Source organism: Euprymna scolopes, chromosome 46, assembly GCF_053919585.1.
Source record: "Euprymna scolopes isolate OS-2025 chromosome 46, ASM5391958v1, whole genome shotgun sequence".
In the NCBI taxonomy this organism is placed as follows: domain Eukaryota; kingdom Metazoa; phylum Mollusca; class Cephalopoda; order Sepiida; family Sepiolidae; genus Euprymna; species Euprymna scolopes.
The window spans coordinates 92880694-92902663 of NC_136527.1; positions in this window are offsets into that span (position 1 = coordinate 92880694).

Genomic DNA, 21970 nt, shown 5'->3' on the forward strand with positions numbered 1-21970 from the left:
AAACAAGAGGGGACGAAGGTATAGGTAAATGAGAATCCTATAGACCAAGTCATCTCAACGTGTATTCAATTGAAAATTTCTAAGTCCAAACAAGAGGGGACGAAGGTATAGGTAAATGAGAATCCTATAGACCAAGTCATCTCAACGTGTATTCAATTGAAAATTTCTAAGTATAAAAAAGAGGGGACGAAGGTATAGGTAAATGAGAATCCTATAGACCAAGTCATTTCAACGTGTATTCAATTGAAAATTTCTAAGTCCAAACAAGAGGGGACGAAGGTATAGGTAAATGAGAATCCTATAGACCAAGTCAAGTCAACGTGTATTCAATTGAAAATTTCTAAGTCCAAACAAGAGGGGACGAAGGTATAGGTAAATGAGAATCCTATAGACCAAGTCATTTCAACGTGTATTCAATTGAAAATTTCTAAGTCCAAACAAGAGGGGACGAAGGTATAGGTAAATGAGAATCCTATAGACCAAGTCATTTCAACGTGTATTCAATTGAAAATTTCTAAGTCCAAACAAGAGGGGACGAAGGTATAGGTAAATGAGAATCCTATAGACCAAGTCATTTCAACGTGTATTCAATTGAAAATTTCTAAGTCCAAACAAGAGGGGACGAAGGTATAGGTAAATGAGAATCCTATAGACCAAGTCATTTCAACGTGTATTCAATTGAAAATTTCTAAGTCCAAACAAGAGGGGACGAAGGTATAGGTAAATGAGAATCCTATAGACCAAGTCATTTCAACGTGTATTCAATTGAAAATTTCTAAGTCCAAACAAGAGGGGATGAAGGTATAGGTAAATGAGAATCCTATAGACCAAGTCATTTCAACGTGTATTCAATTGAAAATTTCTAAGTCCAAACAAGAGGGGATGAAGGTATAGGTAAATGAGAATCCTATAGACCAAGTCAAGTCAACGTGTATTCAATTGAAAATTTCTAAGTCCAAACAAGAGGGGATGAAGGTATAGGTAAATGAGAATCCTATAGACCAATGCAAGTCAACGTGTATTCAATTGAAAATTTCTAAGTCCAAACAAGAGGGGACGAAGGTATAGGTAAATGAGAATCCTATAGACCAAGTCATTTCAACGTGTATTCAATTGAAAATTTCTAAGTCCAAACAAGAGGGGATGAAGGTATAGGTAAATGAGAATCCTATAGACCAATGCAAGTCAACGTGTATTCAATTGAAAATTTCTAAGTCCAAACAAGAGGGGACGAAGGTATAGGTAAATGAGAATCCTATAGACCAAGTCATTTCAACGTGTATTCAATTGAAAATTTCTAAGTCCAAACAAGAGGGGATGAAGGTATAGGTAAATGAGAATCCTATAGACCAAGTCATTTCAACGTGTATTCAATTGAAAATTTCTAAGTCCAAACAAGAGGGGATGAAGGTATAGGTAAATGAGAATCCTATAGATCAAGTCAAGTCAACGTGTATTCAATTGAAAATTTCTAAGTCCAAACAAGAGGGGACGAAGGTATAGGTAAATGAGAATCCTATAGACCAAGTCATTTCAACGTGTATTCAATTGAAAATTTCTAAGTCCAAACAAGAGGGGATGAAGGTATAGGTAAATGAGAATCCTATAGACCAATGCAAGTCAACGTGTATTCAATTGAAAATTTCTAAGTCCAAACAAGAGGGGACGAAGGTATAGGTAAATGAGAATCCTATAGACCAAGTCATTTCAACGTGTATTCAATTGAAAATTTCTAAGTCCAAACAAGAGGGGATGAAGGTATAGGTAAATGAGAATCCTATAGACCAAGTCATTTCAACGTGTATTCAATTGAAAATTTCTAAGTCCAAACAAGAGGGGATGAAGGTATAGGTAAATGAGAATCCTATAGATCAAGTCAAGTCAACGTGTATTCAATTGAAAATTTCTAAGTCCAAACAAGAGGGGACGAAGGTATAGGTAAATGAGAATCCTATAGACCAAGTCAAGTCAACGTGTATTCAATTGAAAATTTCTAAGTCCAAACAAGAGGGGACGAAGGTATAGGTAAATGAGAATCCTATAGACCAAGTCATTTCAACGTGTATTCAATTGAAAATTTCTAAGTCCAAACAAGAGGGGATGAAGGTATAGGTAAATGAGAATCCTATAGACCAAGTCATTTCAACGTGTATTCAATTGAAAATTTCTAAGTCCAAACAAGAGGGGATGAAGGTATAGGTAAATGAGAATCCTATAGATCAAGTCAAGTCAACGTGTATTCAATTGAAAATTTCTAAGTCCAAACAAGAGGGGACGAAGGTATAGGTAAATGAGAATCCTATAGATCAAGTCAAGTCAACGTGTATTCAATTGAAAATTTCTAAGTCCAAACAAGAGGGGACGAAGGTATAGGTAAATGAGAATCCTATAGACCAAGTCATTTCAACGTGTATTCAATTGAAAATTTCTAAGTCCAAACAAGAGGGGATGAAGGTATAGGTAAATGAGAATCCTATAGACCAATGCAAGTCAACGTGTATTCAATTGAAAATTTCTAAGTCCAAACAAGAGGGGACGAAGGTATAGGTAAATGAGAATCCTATAGACCAAGTCATTTCAACGTGTATTCAATTGAAAATTTCTAAGTCCAAACAAGAGGGGACGAAGGTATAGGTAAATGAGAATCCTATAGACCAAGTCATTTCAACGTGTATTCAATTGAAAATTTCTAAGTCCAAACAAGAGGGGATGAAGGTATAGGTAAATGAGAATCCTATAGACCAAGTCATCTCAACGTGTATTCAATTGAAAATTTCTAAGTCCAAACAAGAGGGGACGAAGGTATAGGTAAATGAGAATCCTATAGACCAAGTCATTTCAACGTGTATTCAATTGAAAATTTCTAAGTCCAAACAAGAGGGGACGAAGGTATAGGTAAAGTAGAATCCTATAGACCAAGTCATTTCAACGTGTATTCAATTGAAAATTTCTAAGTCCAAACAAGAGGGGATGAAGGTATAGGTAAATGAGAATCCTATAGATCAAGTCAAGTCAACGTGTATTCAATTGAAAATTTCTAAGTCCAAACAAGAGGGGACGAAGGTATAGGTAAATGAGAATCCTATAGACCAAGTCAAGTCAACGTGTATTCAATTGAAAATTTCTAAGTCCAAACAAGAGGGGACGAAGGTATAGGTAAATGAGAATCCTATAGACCAAGTCATTTCAACGTGTATTCAATTGAAAATTTCTAAGTCCAAACAAGAGGGAACGTAGGTATAGGTAAATGAGAATCCTATAGACCAAGTCATCTCACCGTGTATTCAATTGAAAATTTCTAAGTCCAAACAAGAGGGGACGAAGGTATAGGTAAATGAGAATCCTATAGACCAAGTCATTTCAACGTGTATTCAATTGAAAATTTCTAAGTCCAAACAAGAGGGAACGTAGGTATAGGTAAATGAGAATCCTATAGACCAAGTCATCTCACCGTGTATTCAATTGAAAATTTCTAAGTCCAAACAAGAGGGGACGAAGGTATAGGTAAATGAGAATCCTATAGACCAAGTCATTTCAACGTGTATTCAATTGAAAATTTCTAAGTCCAAACAAGAGGGGACGAAGGTATAGGTAAATGAGAATCCTATAGACCAAGTCATTTCAACGTGTATTCAATTGAAAATTTCTAAGTCCAAACAAGAGGGGATGAAGGTATAGGTAAATGAGAATCCTATAGACCAAGTCATTTCAACGTGTATTCAATTGAAAATTTCTAAGTCCAAACAAGAGGGGATGAAGGTATAGGTAAATGAGAATCCTATAGACCAAGTCAAGTCAACGTGTATTCAATTGAAAATTTCTAAGTCCAAACAAGAGGGGATGAAGGTATAGGTAAATGAGAATCCTATAGACCAAGTCAAGTCAACGTGTATTCAATTGAAAATTTCTAAGTCCAAACAAGAGGGGACGAAGGTATAGGTAAATGAGAATCCTATAGACCAAGTCAAGTCAACGTGTATTCAATTGAAAATTTCTAAGTCTAAACAAGAGGGGACGAAGGTATAGGTAAATGAGAATCCTATAGACCAAGTCATTTCAACGTGTATTCAATTGAAAATTTCTAAGTCCAAACAAGAGGGGATGAAGGTATAGGTAAATGAGAATCCTATAGACCAAGTCAAGTCAACGTGTATCCAATTGAAAATTTCTAAGTCCAAACAAGAGGGGACGAAGGTATAGGTAAATGAGAATCCTATAGACCAAGTCATTTCAACGTGTATCCAATTGAAAATTTCTAAGTCCAAACAAGAGGGGACGAAGGTATAGGTAAATGAGAATCCTATAGACCAAGTCAAGTCAACGTGTATTCAATTGAAAATTTCTAAGTCCAAACAAGAGGGGATGAAGGTATAGGTAAATGAGAATCCTATAGACCAAGTCAAGTCAACGTGTATCCAATTGAAAATTTCTAAGTCCAAACAAGAGGGGACGAAGGTATAGGTAAATGAGAATCCTATAGACCAAGTCATTTCAACGTGTATCCAATTGAAAATTTCTAAGTCCAAACAAGAGGGGACGAAGGTATAGGTAAATGAGAATCCTATAGACCAAGTCAAGTCAACGTGTATTCAATTGAAAATTTCTAAGTCCAAACAAGAGGGGATGAAGGTATAGGTAAATGAGAATCCTATAGACCAAGTCAAGTCAACGTGTATTCAATTGAAAATTTCTAAGTCCAAACAAGAGGGGACGAAGGTATAGGTAAATGAGAATCCTATAGACCAAGTCAAGTCAACGTGTATTCAATTGAAAATTTCTAAGTCTAAACAAGAGGGGACGAAGGTATAGGTAAATGAGAATCCTATAGACCAAGTCATTTCAACGTGTATTCAATTGAAAATTTCTAAGTCCAAACAAGAGGGGATGAAGGTATAGGTAAATGAGAATCCTATAGACCAAGTCAAGTCAACGTGTATTCAATTGAAAATTTCTAAGTCCAAACAAGAGGGGATGAAGGTATAGGTAAATGAGAATCCTATAGACCAAGTCAAGTCAACGTGTATTCAATTGAAAATTTCTAAGTCCAAACAAGAGGGGACGAAGGTATAGGTAAATGAGAATCCTATAGACCAAGTCAAGTCAACGTGTATTCAATTGAAAATTTCTAAGTCTAAACAAGAGGGGACGAAGGTATAGGTAAATGAGAATCCTATAGACCAAGTCATTTCAACGTGTATTCAATTGAAAATTTCTAAGTCCAAACAAGAGGGGATGAAGGTATAGGTAAATGAGAATCCTATAGACCAAGTCAAGTCAACGTGTATTCAATTGAAAATTTCTAAGTCCAAACAAGAGGGGATGAAGGTATAGGTAAATGAGAATCCTATAGACCAAGTCAAGTCAACGTGTATTCAATTGAAAATTTCTAAGTCCAAACAAGAGGGGACGAAGGTATAGGTAAATGAGAATCCTATAGACCAAGTCAAGTCAACGTGTATTCAATTGAAAATTTCTAAGTCCAAACAAGAGGGGATGAAGGTATAGGTAAATGAGAATCCTATAGACCAAGTCAAGTCAACGTGTATTCAATTGAAAATTTCTAAGTCCAAACAAGAGGGGATGAAGGTATAGGTAAATGAGAATCCTATAGACCAAGTCAAGTCAACGTGTATTCAATTGAAAATTTCTAAGTCCAAACAAGAGGGGACGAAGGTATAGGTAAATGAGAATCCTATAGACCAAGTCAAGTCAACGTGTATTCAATTGAAAATTTCTAAGTCTAAACAAGAGGGGACGAAGGTATAGGTAAATGAGAATCCTATAGACCAAGTCATTTCAACGTGTATTCAATTGAAAATTTCTAAGTCCAAACAAGAGGGGATGAAGGTATAGGTAAATGAGAATCCTATAGACCAAGTCAAGTCAACGTGTATTCAATTGAAAATTTCTAAGTCCAAACAAGAGGGGATGAAGGTATAGGTAAATGAGAATCCTATAGACCAAGTCAAGTCAACGTGTATTCAATTGAAAATTTCTAAGTCCAAACAAGAGGGGACGAAGGTATAGGTAAATGAGAATCCTATAGACCAAGTCAAGTCAACGTGTATTCAATTGAAAATTTCTAAGTCTAAACAAGAGGGGACGAAGGTATAGGTAAATGAGAATCCTATAGACCAAGTCATTTCAACGTGTATTCAATTGAAAATTTCTAAGTCCAAACAAGAGGGGATGAAGGTATAGGTAAATGAGAATCCTATAGACCAAGTCAAGTCAACGTGTATTCAATTGAAAATTTCTAAGTCCAAACAAGAGGGGATGAAGGTATAGGTAAATGAGAATCCTATAGACCAAGTCAAGTCAACGTGTATTCAATTGAAAATTTCTAAGTCCAAACAAGAGGGGACGTTGGTATAGGTAAATGAGAATCCTATAGACCAAGTCAAGTCAACGTGTATTCAATTGAAAATTTCTAAGTCCAAACAAGAGGGGACGAAGGTATAGGTAAATGAGAATCCTATAGACCAAGTCATTTCAACGTGTATTCAATTGAAAATTTCTAAGTCCAAACAAGAGGGGATGAAGGTATAGGTAAATGAGAATCCTATAGACCAAGTCATTTCAACGTGTATTCAATTGAAAATTTCTAAGTCCAAACAAGAGGGGATGAAGGTATAGGTAAATGAGAATCCTATAGACCAAGTCAAGTCAACGTGTATTCAATTGAAAATTTCTAAGTCCAAACAAGAGGGGATGAAGGTATAGGTAAATGAGAATCCTATAGACCAAGTCATTTCAACGTGTATTCAATTGAAAATTTCTAAGTCCAAACAAGAGGGGATGTGGATATAGGTAGATGAGAATCCTATAGACCAATGCAAGTCAACGTGTATTCAATTGAAAATTTCTAAGTCCAAACAAGAGGGGATGAAGGTATAGGTAAATGAGAATCCTATAGACCAAGTCAAGTCAACGTGTATTCAATTGAAAATTTCTAAGTCCAAACAAGAGGGGATGTGGATATAGGTAGATGAGAATCCTATAGACCAAGTCAAGTCAACGTGTATTCAATTGAAAATTTCTAAGTCCAAACAAGAGGGGATGAAGGTATAGGTAAATGAGAATCCTATAGACCAAGTCAAGTCAACGTGTATTCAATTGAAAATTTCTAAGTCCAAACAAGAGGGGATGTAGGTATAGGTAAATGAGAATCCTATAGACCAAGTCATTTCAACGTGTATTCAATTGAAAATTTCTAAGTCCAAACAAGAGGGGATGTGGATATAGGTAGATGAGAATCCTATAGACCAAGTCAAGTCAACGTGTATTCAATTGAAAATTTCTAAGTCCAAACAAGAGGGGACGAAGGTATAGGTAAATGAGAATCCTATAGACCAAGTCAAGTCAACGTGTATTCAATTAAAATGTCTAAGTCGAAACAAGAGGGGACGTAGGTATAGGTAAATGAGGATCCTATAGACCAAGTCATTTCAACGTGTATTCAATTGAAAATTTCTAAGTCCAAACAAGAGGGGACGAAGGTATAGGTAAATGAGAATCCTATAGACCAAGTCATCTCAACGTGTATTCAATTGAAAATTTCTAAGTCCAAACAAGAGGAGACGTAGGTATAGGTAAATGAGAATCCTATAGACCAAGTCATCTCAACGTGTATTCAATTGAAAATTTCTAAGTCCAAACAAGAGGAGACGTAGGTATAGGTAAATGAGAATCCTATAGACCAAGGCAAGTCAACGTGTATACAATTGAAAATTTCCAAGATCAAAACAGTGTAAGTAAGTGTCTGGAAGTGCCCGATCGACGCCTACTTCCATGTTGGGTGCATGTAGGCGTAGCAAAATGCCTTCTGATCTGCTAGGCACATCGGGACTTAGTTTTTTTTCTGTTCTTTCTCTGCACCGTGTAGGTTGGCGTCTGGAAGTGCCCGATCGATGCCTACTGTTACCTTGACATATCAACGTGTATTCAAGTTAAAACCTCTAACTTAAAAACGGGAGTTAGGTACCGGTAAATGAGAAGCTTATCAATCTAGACATGTTGACATTTATAAGTTCGCACATAGGGGTTGGCAAGACGGCTAATAGGGATAAAGAATAAGAAGAGAGAGATAGACAGATCTAGATAAATACAGAGGTATAAAGAGAGACAGGCAAGGGAGATAAATTTCATGATTCAACTTATATGCTAATAAGAAATAGTTGGTGTATCAGGAACACAAGCATTGGTTTTACTGGTTAATTTTACATCAGAATACACTTGTAGATTTTCTTTTCTAAAGGGAACATACAAATAGCACACATAACATCTAGACATATAAATATATACATAAAACAATTATAGTTATGAGATATATCTAACTAATCCAAAAAGACAATAATAATGAATATCATCACTTACCTTTGAAAATTATCCAGGCTGTATGCCTACTCACATTCCATCAAACACCAGAAAATCATGATCCATTGCTTGGTTGATTTTTTTGATTTTTTTTATTTTGATTTTTTTCATACACATTTGTAATTGGGTTTTGCTTTATCAAGTATTTTTGTAGTTAATCTGTGGTGTTGGGAGAGGTGTTAACATGAATCAATTTTGCTTAACAATTTTTTTTATACATATTTTTTCAGTTTACAGAGTCATTGCAGTACCAAGTCTGACACTGTAATTGCTTGAAAAGTATTGCATTAGGAAGGATTCTTTTTTTTTTTTTGAGGTGTGCGGGAATTTCAGTAGGGGAAGTTTCTACTGATTTTAGATTCCAAGACAGCAAAGTTGTATTTTATTGTTTGTGCATTCTTTTATCAATTTCTTACAGATATTTTTGTGTTATGAAAATGAATGACTTGCAAAGACATTTACATTTTTGCATTCGTTTTTTTTTTAATTCTTCACCTTTTTTGTTTTAATGTCCCAAGAGTGAACCAAGACGGATGAGTCTTATTCAACAGAGTGGAAAAAAAACAGGGTACCTTTGGTTGTCCTCAATGGATTTGTCCAGAGTATAATGTGTCCAAGTTATTGCCCTAATAAAGTGAGAACCATACCCCCAAAACTAATGCAGAACTCTGCTTATGTATTGCACAGCTACAAGAGTTAACTTGTCTAGGATAAGTGACATATAAGCTTGCAAAACTCACTATATAGCTCTATTTATTAACTGATATGAACTTAAATTGCTGAACATGTCTCAAAAATTTTCTACAGAGCTCTACTTAAAAATGAGCACTCTCAAAGACAATTTGTCTAACATAATTTGGAAATATGTTTTTTAAAGTTACCATAGAGCTATCAAATATATTAGGCACTCAAATAGGAAGCTTGTTTCAAATACTTGTCATATATATATATATATATATATATATATATATACATATATATATATTAAAAACTTACAGTATATCTATACTTACGTATTGACATTTAGGTTTTTAAAACATACTGCAGAGTTCTTCATGTTTTCTGAATTTTATGCTTTCGTCTACTAATGTATTGAGCACTCTCAAAGTATATTCGTGTAGCTGAATTGCCATACATATTTTTTGAAAGTCTATATTTAGCTCTACTAATGTATTGAACTCTGTAAAAATAAATTTATGCAGTTGAAATGCCATATCTGTTTCTCAAATGTTTTATTTAGCTCTACTAATATATTAAGCACTCTGGAAGTAGATTTGTCTAAAATAATTGCCAAAATGTTTCCAAATCTTACTACAAAGCTCTATAAATGCATTGAGCACTCTTAAAGTAAAATCGTCTTGCATAATTAAACAACACAATTGTTAAATTTACTACACAGCTATATTAAACTATGGAGCACATGCAAGCATCATTGGCATATATATATGTATGTATGTATATATATATATATATATATATATACATATTGTTTAAACGTACGAAAGAGCTTTACTCAAAGTAAATTTGTCTAGCACAAATGAGAAAAATTCTTTCAAATCTTTCCACAGAACTCTACCACAGTATTAAGCACTCTGGTAATTACTTTTCCAGCATACTCGCAATACACAATTTTAAAACTCACTACAGAGCTGTACTTATCTATTTTGCAGTCTCAAAGAAAATTTTGGATCGCATAACAGAAATTTGTATTTTTCAAATAACTCCAAAAATTAACTCATACATTGAGCACTCTTAAAGGAAATTTCTCTGCTATAAATGACAAATGTTTTCAAAACTAAATACAAAGCTTCGAAAAAAGAGCTGATATTATAACAGGTTACTTTTATTCAAATATCTAAGAACGAGCATTATATAATTTATTTAGATTTTTACTGAATAATTACACTTGAAATAGTGCTCAAAACTAGCCAGAGCTGATATTATAAAACGTTTATTTTATTACAGGACAAATACACATTAATATTGAACCAGAGTTATATAAGAGTGCTCAATGAGATATAGAGCAATAAAGACATTTTATTTAGATTTTTAGTTAATAATTACACTCTAAATAAGTGCTCAACACAAGACAGAGCTGATATTATAAAACGTTTATTTTATTACAAGAGACATAAATATTAAGATTTATCAGAGTTAATTAAGAGTGCTCAATAAGACAGAGCAATAAATACATTTATTAAGATTTTTACTTAATAATTACATTTTAAAAATGTGCTCAAGACAGAGCTGATATTATAAAACGTTTATTTTATTACAGGCTAAATAAACATTAAGATTTAACCAGAGTTATATAAGAGTGCTCAATAAGACATAGAGCAATAAAGACATTTTATTTAGATTTTTACTTAATAATTACACTTTAAATAAGTGCTCAACACTAGACAGAGCTGATATTATAAAACGTTTATTTTATTACAGGCTAAATAAACATATAAGATTTAACCAGAGTTATATAAGAGTGCTCAATAAGACATAGAGCAATAAAGACATTTTATTTAGGTTTTTACTTAATAATTACATTTTAAATAAGTGCTCAACACTAGGCAGAGCTGATATTATAAAACGTCTATTTTATTACAGGATAAATAAGCATTAAGATTTAACCAGAGTTATATAAGAGTGCTCAATGAGACATAGAGCAATAAAGACATTTTATTTAGATTTTTACTTAATAATTACATATTAAATAAGTGCTCAATACTAGACGGAGCTGATATTATAAACGTCTATTTATTACAGGATAAATAAACATTAAGATTAAACCAAAGTTATATAAGAGTGCTCAATGAGACATAGAGCAATAAAGCCATTTTATTTACATTTTTACTTAATAATTACACTTGAAATAAGTGCTCAACTCTAGACAGAGCTGATATTATAAAACTTCTATTTTATTAAAAGATAAATAAACAAAGATTTAACTTGCTGATATTATAAAACGATTAATTTTTTACAGGATAAATAATCATTAAGATTTAACCAGAGGTATATAAGACTGCTTAATGAGACATAGAGCAATAAAGACATTTTATTTAGATTTTTACTTAATAAATACACTTTAAAATAAGTGCTCAACTCTAGACACAGCTAATACTATAAAACGTTTATTTTATTACAAGAGATATAAATATTAAGATTTAACCAAAGTTATATAAGAGTGCTCAATGAGACATAGAGCAATAAACACATTTTATTTAGATTTTTACTTAATAAATACACTTTAAAATAAGTGCTCAATACTAGACGGAGCTGATATTATAAAACGTCTATTTATTACAGGATAAATAAACATTAAGATTAAACCAAAGTTATATAAGAGTGCTCAATGAGACATAGAGCAATAAAGACATTTTATTTAGATTTTTACTTAATAATTACATATTAAATAAGTGCTCAATACTAGACGGAGCTGATATTATAAAACGTCTATTTATTACAGGATAAATAAACATTAAGATTAAACCAAAGTTATATAAGAGTGCTCAATGAGACATAGAGCAATAAAGCCATTTTATTTACATTTTTACTGATTAATTACATTTTAAATAAGTGCTCAACACTAGGCCGAGCTGATATTATAAAACGTCTATTTTATTACAGGATAAATAAGCATTAAGATTTAACCAGAGTTATATAAGAGTGCTCTATGAGACATAGAGCAATAAAGACATCTTATTTAGATTTTTACTTAATAATTACACTTGAAATAAGTGCTCAACTCTAGACAGAGCTGATATTATAAAACTTCTATTTTATTAAAAGATAAATAAACAAAGATTTAACTTGCTGATATTATAAAACGATTAATTTTTTACAGGATAAATAATCATTAAGATTTAACCAGAGGTATATAAGACTGCTTAATGAGACATAGAGCAATAAAGACATTTTATTTAGATTTTTACTTAATAAATACACTTTAAAATAAGTGCTCAACTCTAGACAGAGCTGATATTATAAAACGATTAATTAATTACAGGATAAATAAACATTAAGATTTTACCAGAGGTATATAAGACTGCTTAATGAAACATAGAGCAATAAAGACATTTTATTTAGATTTTTACTTAATAAATACACTTTAAAATAAGTGCTCAACTCTAGACACAGCTAATACTATAAAACGTTTATTTTATTACAAGAGATATAAATATTAAGATTTAACCAAAGTTATATAAGAGTGCTTAATGAGACATAGAGCAACAAACACATTTTATTTAGATTTTTACTTAATAAATACACTTTAAAATAAGTGCTCAATACTAGACGGAGCTGATATTATAAAACGTCTATTTATTACAGGATAAATAAACATTAAGATTAAACCAAAGTTATATAAGAGTGCTCAATGAGACATAGAGCAATAAAGACATTTTATTTAGATTTTTACTTAATAAATACACTTTAAAATAAGTGCTCAACTCTAGACAGAGCTGATATTATAAAACGATTAATTAATTACAGGATAAATAATCATTAAGATTTCACCAGATTTATATAAGACTGCTTAATGAGACATAGAGCAATAAAGACATTTTATTTAGATTTTTACTTAATAAATACACTTTAAAATAAGTGCTCAATCCTAGACAGAGCTGATATTATAAAACGATTAATTAATTACAGGATAAATAATCATTAAGATTTAACCAGAGGTATAAAAGACTGCTTAATGAGACAGAGCAATAAAGACATTTTATTTAGATTTTTACTTAATAAATACACTTTAAAATAAGTGCTCAACTCTAGACAGAGCTGATATTATAAAACGATTAATTAATTACAGGATAAATAATCATTAAGATTTAACCAGAGGTATATGAGACTTCTTAATGAGACATAGAGCAATAAAGACATTTTATTTAGATTTTTACTTAATAAATACACTTTAAAATAAGTGCTCAACACTAGACAGAGCTGATAGTATAAAACGTTTATTTTATTACAAGAGATATAAATATTAAGATTTAACTAGAGTTATATAAGAGTGCTCAATAAGACATAGAGCAATGAACACATTTTATTTAGATTTTTACTTAATAATTACACTTGAAATAAGCGCTCAACACTAGACAGAGCTGATATTATAAAACGTTTATTTTATTAAAGGATTAATAAACATTAAGATTTAACTAGAGTTATATAAGAGTGCCTAATAAGACATAGAGCAATGAAGACATTTTATTTAGATTTTTGCTTAATAATTACACTTGAAGTAAGTGCTCAACACATGACAGAGCTAATATTATAAAACGTTTATTTTATTACAAGAGATATAAATATTAAGATTTAACTAAAGTTATATGAGTAAGACAGAGCAATAAACACATTTATTTAGATTTTTACTTAATAATTACACTTTAAATAAGTGCTCATCACTAGAAAGAGCTGATATTATCAAACGTTTATATTATTGAAAGAAAATTATATGCCAATGCTTTATCATACATAGAGCAATATTGACATTTTGTATTTTTTATTGAGAATCATAACATTTTGAATAAAATTATTAAAATTTATATTACATTATGTCATATTCACACATGAATACCAAAAACAGTGTGGTTATCTAAATTGACGTATGCATTTTTTAAACTTATTACCTTGCTCTACTGATGTATTGAGCGATCTACATATAAGTCCTGCCATTTGAATTTCTCTATATATATTTTAAGTCTAAACAGTAACCTTTACTAATGCATTGAGCACTCTAGCAGTAAGTCTTGTCATCTAAATTGCCATACATATCCCCAAAAATTTAACAACTATCTCTACTAATTCATTAATAATTGTATATAGTTATCTTTCTGTCTCTCATTATATATCTTTCTATCTATAAAAGTGAAAGTGTCTGTGTGTGTGTACATTTCCCTAGGCAATAACTCTGTCAATTTTAGTCTACAGACTCAAAATTTGATATACAGGGTACTGAGATTTTGGAAAATCTATGCGATTGGTATTTGGACAGAAATTTGTCGATTAAGGTGTCAAAGTTCAACGATTTGACCTTTGAGAACTCTACAAAACTCCTCCGACAATTATGGGGCTAAACACTTGAAATTTTAGATATAGTTTTCTTGGACATGGATCTAACTTAATATCTTGATTTGAACCCAAAACAAACAATTTTAAGGGTTCATAATAGGGGGCAAATCAAAAACAATTAACCGTTTTTTTGCTTTTTTTTTTGGTTGTGGGGGGGGGGGTGAGCATACACCACCAAACACCGGGGCTACGCCAGGAACCCATACTAGTATATATTCAAGGGAATCTTCAGTGCAGGGTGTCACGATTAATACCAGTCGAACGATTCGAACTCCGCATCACGAGACATCTCTGGGATATATTCAAGGGAGACAATATATAAATTGTCTCCCTTGAATAAATATATTTATACATATTTATACATACATATGTATATATATATATATTCAAGGGAGACAATTTGTATATAGATCACATAATTATTAGAAATTATTTTTTTAATGCTTAATTGAACTTTAATGCTTAGTTTTTCCATCAATTTTTGGACTTGGGTTATTTCTTTTTTAATATATACATGAAAAAAATCTATGTGCTATTCGAGACAAGAAATAAAAGAAATAAAGAAAATTCTTACCTGTTACTTCCCAGGTGTTATCTCCACTTTTTCTCTTTTCTGCTTCTTGCTGAAACTCATGGCAATTTCATGTTTGTTTGTGTTCTTTGTTACATATATATAATTTTTACTGTGATGATTTTTTTTTCTTTTAATTATTAACAATTTTTTTTTGATTTATATAATAAAGAGAGACAACATAACTAATGGATTTTTTGAAAATGATATATTTAACTTTCTGGCTATGATCAAACACACATGTACTACTATTTCTTTTTTGCAGTTGCATAAGTTAGCTGATGAGAAGAAATACAAGCAGAACTGCATTCATTTAAATAAAGCTAATAGTTTAGAATTTGATTTTACCCAGATGTGCATGTACACAAAGAAAGAAACACTTACTTGAGGACTTCTGTAACTACAGGAAACATGTGGCAGCTAGGATAGCTGATGCTGCTGGATTCAGTTGTTTTTTCCAATCCACATAATTCTCACAATAGCTGATAGTAGAATTCCATCATGATCAAGAGGAGTACCTGAAATTACAAAAATATACACACAGAAGGAAAGAAAAAGAATACTTACTCTACTTCTATGACAATGATTGCTGCCAAGACTTTGAGATGCTAATGTTGGAAGAAACAGATAGACATACATCATACACAGTTTGATTGTACCCAGATGTGCTTGAACGCAAAGAAAGAAATACTTGATTCAAACTGCACAAGACATGTGGCAGACAGGAACGGTGATGCTGCTAGGTTTTGTTGCTTGTTCCAATCTATAAAAAAGAGATGATATTTATAGTGTTGATAATCTACTGCTGTGTGAAAGCTGGAACAATGGAAACAGTTAAATTAAATTTTCAAATCACAAAGACTGAAATCGAAACAGAAAGAAGAAAGGGTGATACTATACTCATCTTCCTGTCGGTGCAGACCAATTGCTGGTGACTGTTCGTTCGCCATTAAACTGGAAAATAAAATAAAAATAAGAAAAAAAAAGAGGTTCCACCGGGGAAAGCTCTCGTCTGGGCAGCGAGGTGATGAACTCCCGAAAGGAGGGGCACTATATAAAAACAAGCTTTGCTGCGAACATCTCCTAAAAAGCGGTTTCTACTCAGAATAACAGGCGGAGGAGAAAACAGGGGTGTTCTCTCTACCCAACAGGATTCGTAAAAATACCACTAGTTTGTGTTCATAAGACGGCGATGATCGCTCACAAAACTGGCATTCCTACTATCATATCGGAGGACCGTCGTATATAATTGCACTACCATTTCGTATTGGAGGACGGTCATATATAATTGCACTACCATACCGTTTCGGAGTTCGTAGACAGTAGGAATAATAAAAGCGGCCTTAAAGCGGCTTGTGAGCACACAATCTAGTCGAACTCTAGTCGTCCTTAGTCGAGTCGAGGCAAGCATGCATTACATAGTAACACGAGCACGTGTCGCCTGCTTAGAGGGTAGCCCCCTTCGGGAGATTCGAAAGCGCACCTCACAGCGGAAGAGCTTCGGAACCAATCGGACCGTACCCAGACTTGCAGCTATTTGTTAACTTGGAAGTGGAGTCAACACCCCGACACTGAGAAAAGAGCTTTCCAAAAGCTCAAAACCAGTTGCATGCAAAGTCGGGGAAACTGGGAGCAGGCTGGGGAGAACACAGGGCCTTGGAGGGAGGCCCATTTTTCTCTTTCGTTCGGTTTACATCTTTCGGGTATTGTTCTCCTTTCAGCCTGCCCCCTTCACGCCTTTTTGCTCGCCACATGCAAGCGTATAAAAAGACGACCAGATGACGGACGCAACAAACTCATGCCGACATTTTCTGGATTTTTTTTTTTTTTTGCCAGAGCCCATTTAGCCGTGTAGCTGTTAAACTACAACGTTACACCCCCCTACCACGGTGAGGATAGGGTTGGACTTTAGGGGGGAAAATACACATCCAGAATTTTATACAAGGAAAGCACGGTCTATAAACTGCACAATTGTCACGGTAATTCTACAGTTTATCGAACGCCCTTAAATAATATTATATATATACTTTCATCTAACAAATTAAATTAAAAGACGTTAATTTAGATTTAAATTAAAAATAGTTTATCCAAGAACACCACGGTTTATAAACTGCACAATTGTCACGGTAATTCTAAAGTTTATTGACCGCCCTTAAATAATATTATATATATACTTTCATCTAACAAATTAAATTAAAAGACGTTAATTTAGATTTAAATTAAAAATATTTTATCCAAGAACACCACGGTTTATAAACTGCACCATTCTCACGGTAATTATACAGTTTATCGACCGCCCTTAAATAATATTATATATATATACTTTCATCTAACAAATTAAATTAAAAGACGTTAATTTAGATTTAAATTTAAAATATTTTATCCAAGAACACCACGGTTTATAAACTGCACAATTGTCACGGTAATTTTTATTGGCTGGGTTTCTAACAGTATTTTGTATAATAAAATATAAAATTAAATATAAAAAGACGTTAAACGTGAAAATCGTGTAAACTACACAAGTGTCGAAATTTGAAAAGAAATTCGACTTGTTTATGAACTGTGCGCATAGTAACAACGTTCATTTGAACACTCGTGCAGTTTACACACCTTAAATAAATGCGTCGTCTACTTGTCTACTTTGAAATGAGGAAAATATAAATACCTTAAATTTGTTTGACATCAGAGAAATAGGCAAAAATAAAGCAGCGGCAGGGCGGCGGTTATCTTTTCAGACGACGGGGGTGGTAAGTGGCGGCCAGTCGTGCTACTTCGGTGATATGTATCAGGCTTTTAACTGGAGAGCGAGGTCGGGTGGAAGAATGTCCGTGCGTTCACTGACACAGCTGGGCGAATCTCTTTTCTTCTGTTCGTCTTCTTTCTGGTCCCCTCGTTTTATAGTCGTAAACCGGCTCCCAGGGGCTGTCATATTTCAGGCCTTTATTTTCGGCGGGGAGCTCTGCCATTGGTTCATAATTCTTTTTATGGTTTCTTATTTTTCTTTTTCCAAACGGAAGCGATGCGTGGAGCCATGTGCAAACGAAGATTTTTTTATTTTGTCTCTATGCTGGAGACGTTAGCATCCGGTTGGCATGTTCCCACAAGTTTGAAGAGTGAATGTAGACGTGTGTGCGTCTGTGTATGTGTGTGTTAATGCAAGTGTGTGTGTGTATGTGGGTGTGTGCGTCGTTGGTGGACGAGAGCGTAGACACATTCTCTGTCTCTTTCGGTCTCTCCCCCCTTTTCCCTCTCTGTCTGTCTATATATAAGGACACGGAGAAGCGCGCGCGCGAGAGAGAGAGAGAGAGAGAGAGGGGCAGGTGGGGGGGGGAGTGGGCGAAGGGAAGGGGAATTGGCAAACGAAGTTGAAATGAAATCCATTTCGTTAACTTTCAAATTCGCTTGACACTTAGGCCACCCACCCCTCCCCAGCTCATGACAGTTTTTAACGGAAAGTTGATTTGTGTTGGTGTGTATTTGTGTGTACGTGTGTGTCTGTGTATGTGTATGTTTATGCGAGTGTGTTTGTTTATGAAAGTGTGTGTGTATGTGTGTGTTTATGCATTTATATTTAAAAATACAAACAATAATATCTCGAAAACTATTTGTCTTTCTCTGCTAATTTTCCTTGCGATATTCGTTTTCAGCATACCTAAAAAAAACAGAGGCTTGGCCCCTTTCATATGCCGCCTGTTCAAACATGCTCGCCAGTGATTTATATTTAAAAATACACGTAATAATAAAACTAGCTCAAAAACTAGTAGTCTGTCTTTCTCTGTTAATTTTCCTTGCGATATTCGTTTTCAGCATACCTGAACAAACTGAGGGTTGGCCCCTTTCATATGCCGCCTGTTAAAACATGGTCGCCAGTTATTTACATTTCAAAATACACGCATTAATAAAACTAGTTCCAAAACTTGTAGTCTGTCTGTTTGTGCTAATTTTCCTTGCGATATTTGTTTTCAGCATACCTCAACAAACTGAGGGTTGGCCCATTTCATATGCCGCCTGTTCAACATGGTCGCCAGTTATTTACATTTCAAAATACACGCATTGATAAAACTAGCTCCAAAACTATTTGTCTCTGCTAATTTTCCTTGCGATATTCATTTTCAGCATACCTGAACAAACTGAGGGTTGGTCCCTTTCATATGGCGCCTGTTCAAACATGGTCGCCAGTGATTTACATTTCACAATACACGCATTAATAAAACTAGCTCCAAAACTATTAGTCTCTGCTAATTTACCTTGCGATATTCGTTTTCAGCATACCTGAACAAACTGAACAGTACGAGTTTTCCGGGTACGGTTTTTCCGGAGACGAGTTTTCCCGGGACAAGTTTTCCGGGCACTGGTATAAGTGCTATGGATTCATCAGAGCACATCTCATTAAAGTACTTGTAAACAGGGATGCAACACTGAGGCGATGGGACAGACTTTAGAGATTGGCCTATAGCACGAGGCCTATTAGATTAGATACTCTTTTTGTTTTTGTTTTTGTGCTCAACGATAAAAACCGACTTCTTCATTTGTGTTTGCTTCTCATTTTAACTTTTGCTCTAATAAGAGTTTCGCTAATGTGAAAAAGAAAACATGTTCGAACGTTTGCTGACATTTATTGGATGTGTTGCTACCAGTATTTTGCTTAATTTTCGAGTTTGGAGCGATTGTCGAGTCTCACAAGATGACTGTAAAATATCAGACACTTCTTTATTGTTCTAACTTAAAACTGTGCGCTACTTTTGTTTGTGTTAAATAAACGTTTTAAAATAAGTTAAAACAACATTTTCTTATATATTTATTTGTTCACTACTTTTTCGTTTTGTTCTTATTGAATGCGAAATATTCGCCGTGGAATTTCCACGGGTCACGATTATTTCGTTTTATTAATCTTAAGTTTCATAGAATAAAAAGTTCAGACACAACTTTGTCGAGCCATTTTTTTAAACTTACGTTTGACCCCGGCACGTGCAGTGCAGAGAACACGACCCTTTCTCTCCTTCCCCCACTTTCTCTCTTCTTTAGCTTGGTGACAAGCGAATGCTTATGTGTGCGTGTGTATGTGTGTGTATGTGTCTGTGCGTGCGTGCGTGCGACGTGCCAACGTCAAACGAAGTTTACATTAAAATTCATTTCGTCGGTTTCAACAAATTTTAAAAAAATAAAAACTTTTTCCCGACCGGCCGGATTAGGGTTGTGAGGTGTGGTTAGAGTTTATGAAAATAAATGTTAGCAATAAAAACTTTTTAAAACCAAGTTAGAAAAAAGAACACAATTTACTTCCTCACCAAATTATCGTATTATTGGAGGCCCCGATTCTTCTTTTTTTTAAGCGATGTAATAAACCATATTTTTGAGTAGGGTTGCCTCCTCTCTTTATTTTGGTTTGTATATTTTTTATGTTGCAAAAATTCTTCCGGGAGATTTTTTTAGGATTCTAAACGTTTACTTTTTTTTACACTTTTTATTATCTTCGAAAAATGTACACAAATGTAAACAAGCAGTTTACGAGTTGAAAGGCATCGTTAAAATATTTTTAGCGAGTTCTTTAAATTTTATATTTTTATTTCGTCGTCTTCAAGTCCAATGTAAACAAGTTCTTGATAAGCCGTTCCTCTTAAGTAATCCAATTTAAAAAATTTATACTTCTAACGATTACTATGATATTGTCCCATTGACTACTGCACACTCTTTAAACCCTCGAGTGGTCTCTGGGCCTTGATAAGTAGTGATTCCTTTGTAAAACAAAAAAATATTTCAATACTTTGATGTGCTAGTTTTCCTTTTCATTTCAAAATGCACGCATTAATAAAACTGTCTTGAAAACTATTTGTCTGTGCTAACTTTCCTCGCGATATTCGTTTTCAGCATACCTGAACAAACTGAGGGTTGGCCCCTTTCATATGCCGCCTGTTTAAACATGGTCGCCAGTGATTTACATTTCAAAATACACGCATTAATAAAACTAGCACAAAAACTATTTCTCTCTGCTAATTTTCCTTGCGATATTCGTTTTCAGCATACCTCAACAAACTGAGGGTTGGCCCCTTTCATATGCCGCCTGTTCAAACATGGTCGCCAGGGATTTACATTTTAAAATACACGAACTAATAAAACTAGCTCCAAAACTATTTGTCTCTGCTAATTTTCCTTGCGATATTCGTTTTCAGCATACCTGAACAAACTGAACGGTACGAGTTTTCCGGGTACGGTTTTTCCGGAGACGAGTTTTCCCGGGACAAGTTTTCCGGGCACTGGTATAAGTGCTATGGGTTCATCAGAGCACATCCGATTAAAGTACTTGTAAACAGGGATACAACACTGAGGCGATGGGACAGACTTTGGAGATTGACCTATAGCACGGGGTTTATTAGATTAGATACTTTTTTTTATGCTCAACGATAAAAACCGACTTCTTCATTTGTGTTTGCTTTTCATTTTCGCTTTTGCTCTGATAAGAGTTTCGCTAATGTGAAAAAGAAAACATGTTCGAACGTTTGCTGACATTTATTGGATGTGTTGCTACCAGTATTTTGCTTAATTTTCGAGTTTGGAGCGATTATCGAGTCTCACAAGATGTCTGTAAAATGTCAGACACTTATTTATTGTTCTAACTTAAAACTGTGCGCTACTTTTGTTTGCGTTAAATGAACGTTTTAAAATGAGTTAAAACAATAAAAACTTGATCTATGTAGGTAGAAGAGTAACTTATCTTGCCTTTGCTAACATTCATTTTCTTATATATTTATTTGTTCACTACTTTTTCGTTTTGTTCTATTGAATGCGAAATATTCGCCGTGGAATTTCCACGGGTCACGATTATTTCGTTTTATTACTCTTAAGTTTCATAGAATAAAAAGTTCAGACACAACTTTGTGGAGCCATTTGTAATCGATTTCATTTAACTTCTGTTTGACCCCGGCACGTGCAGTGCAGAGAACACGATCTCCTTCCCCC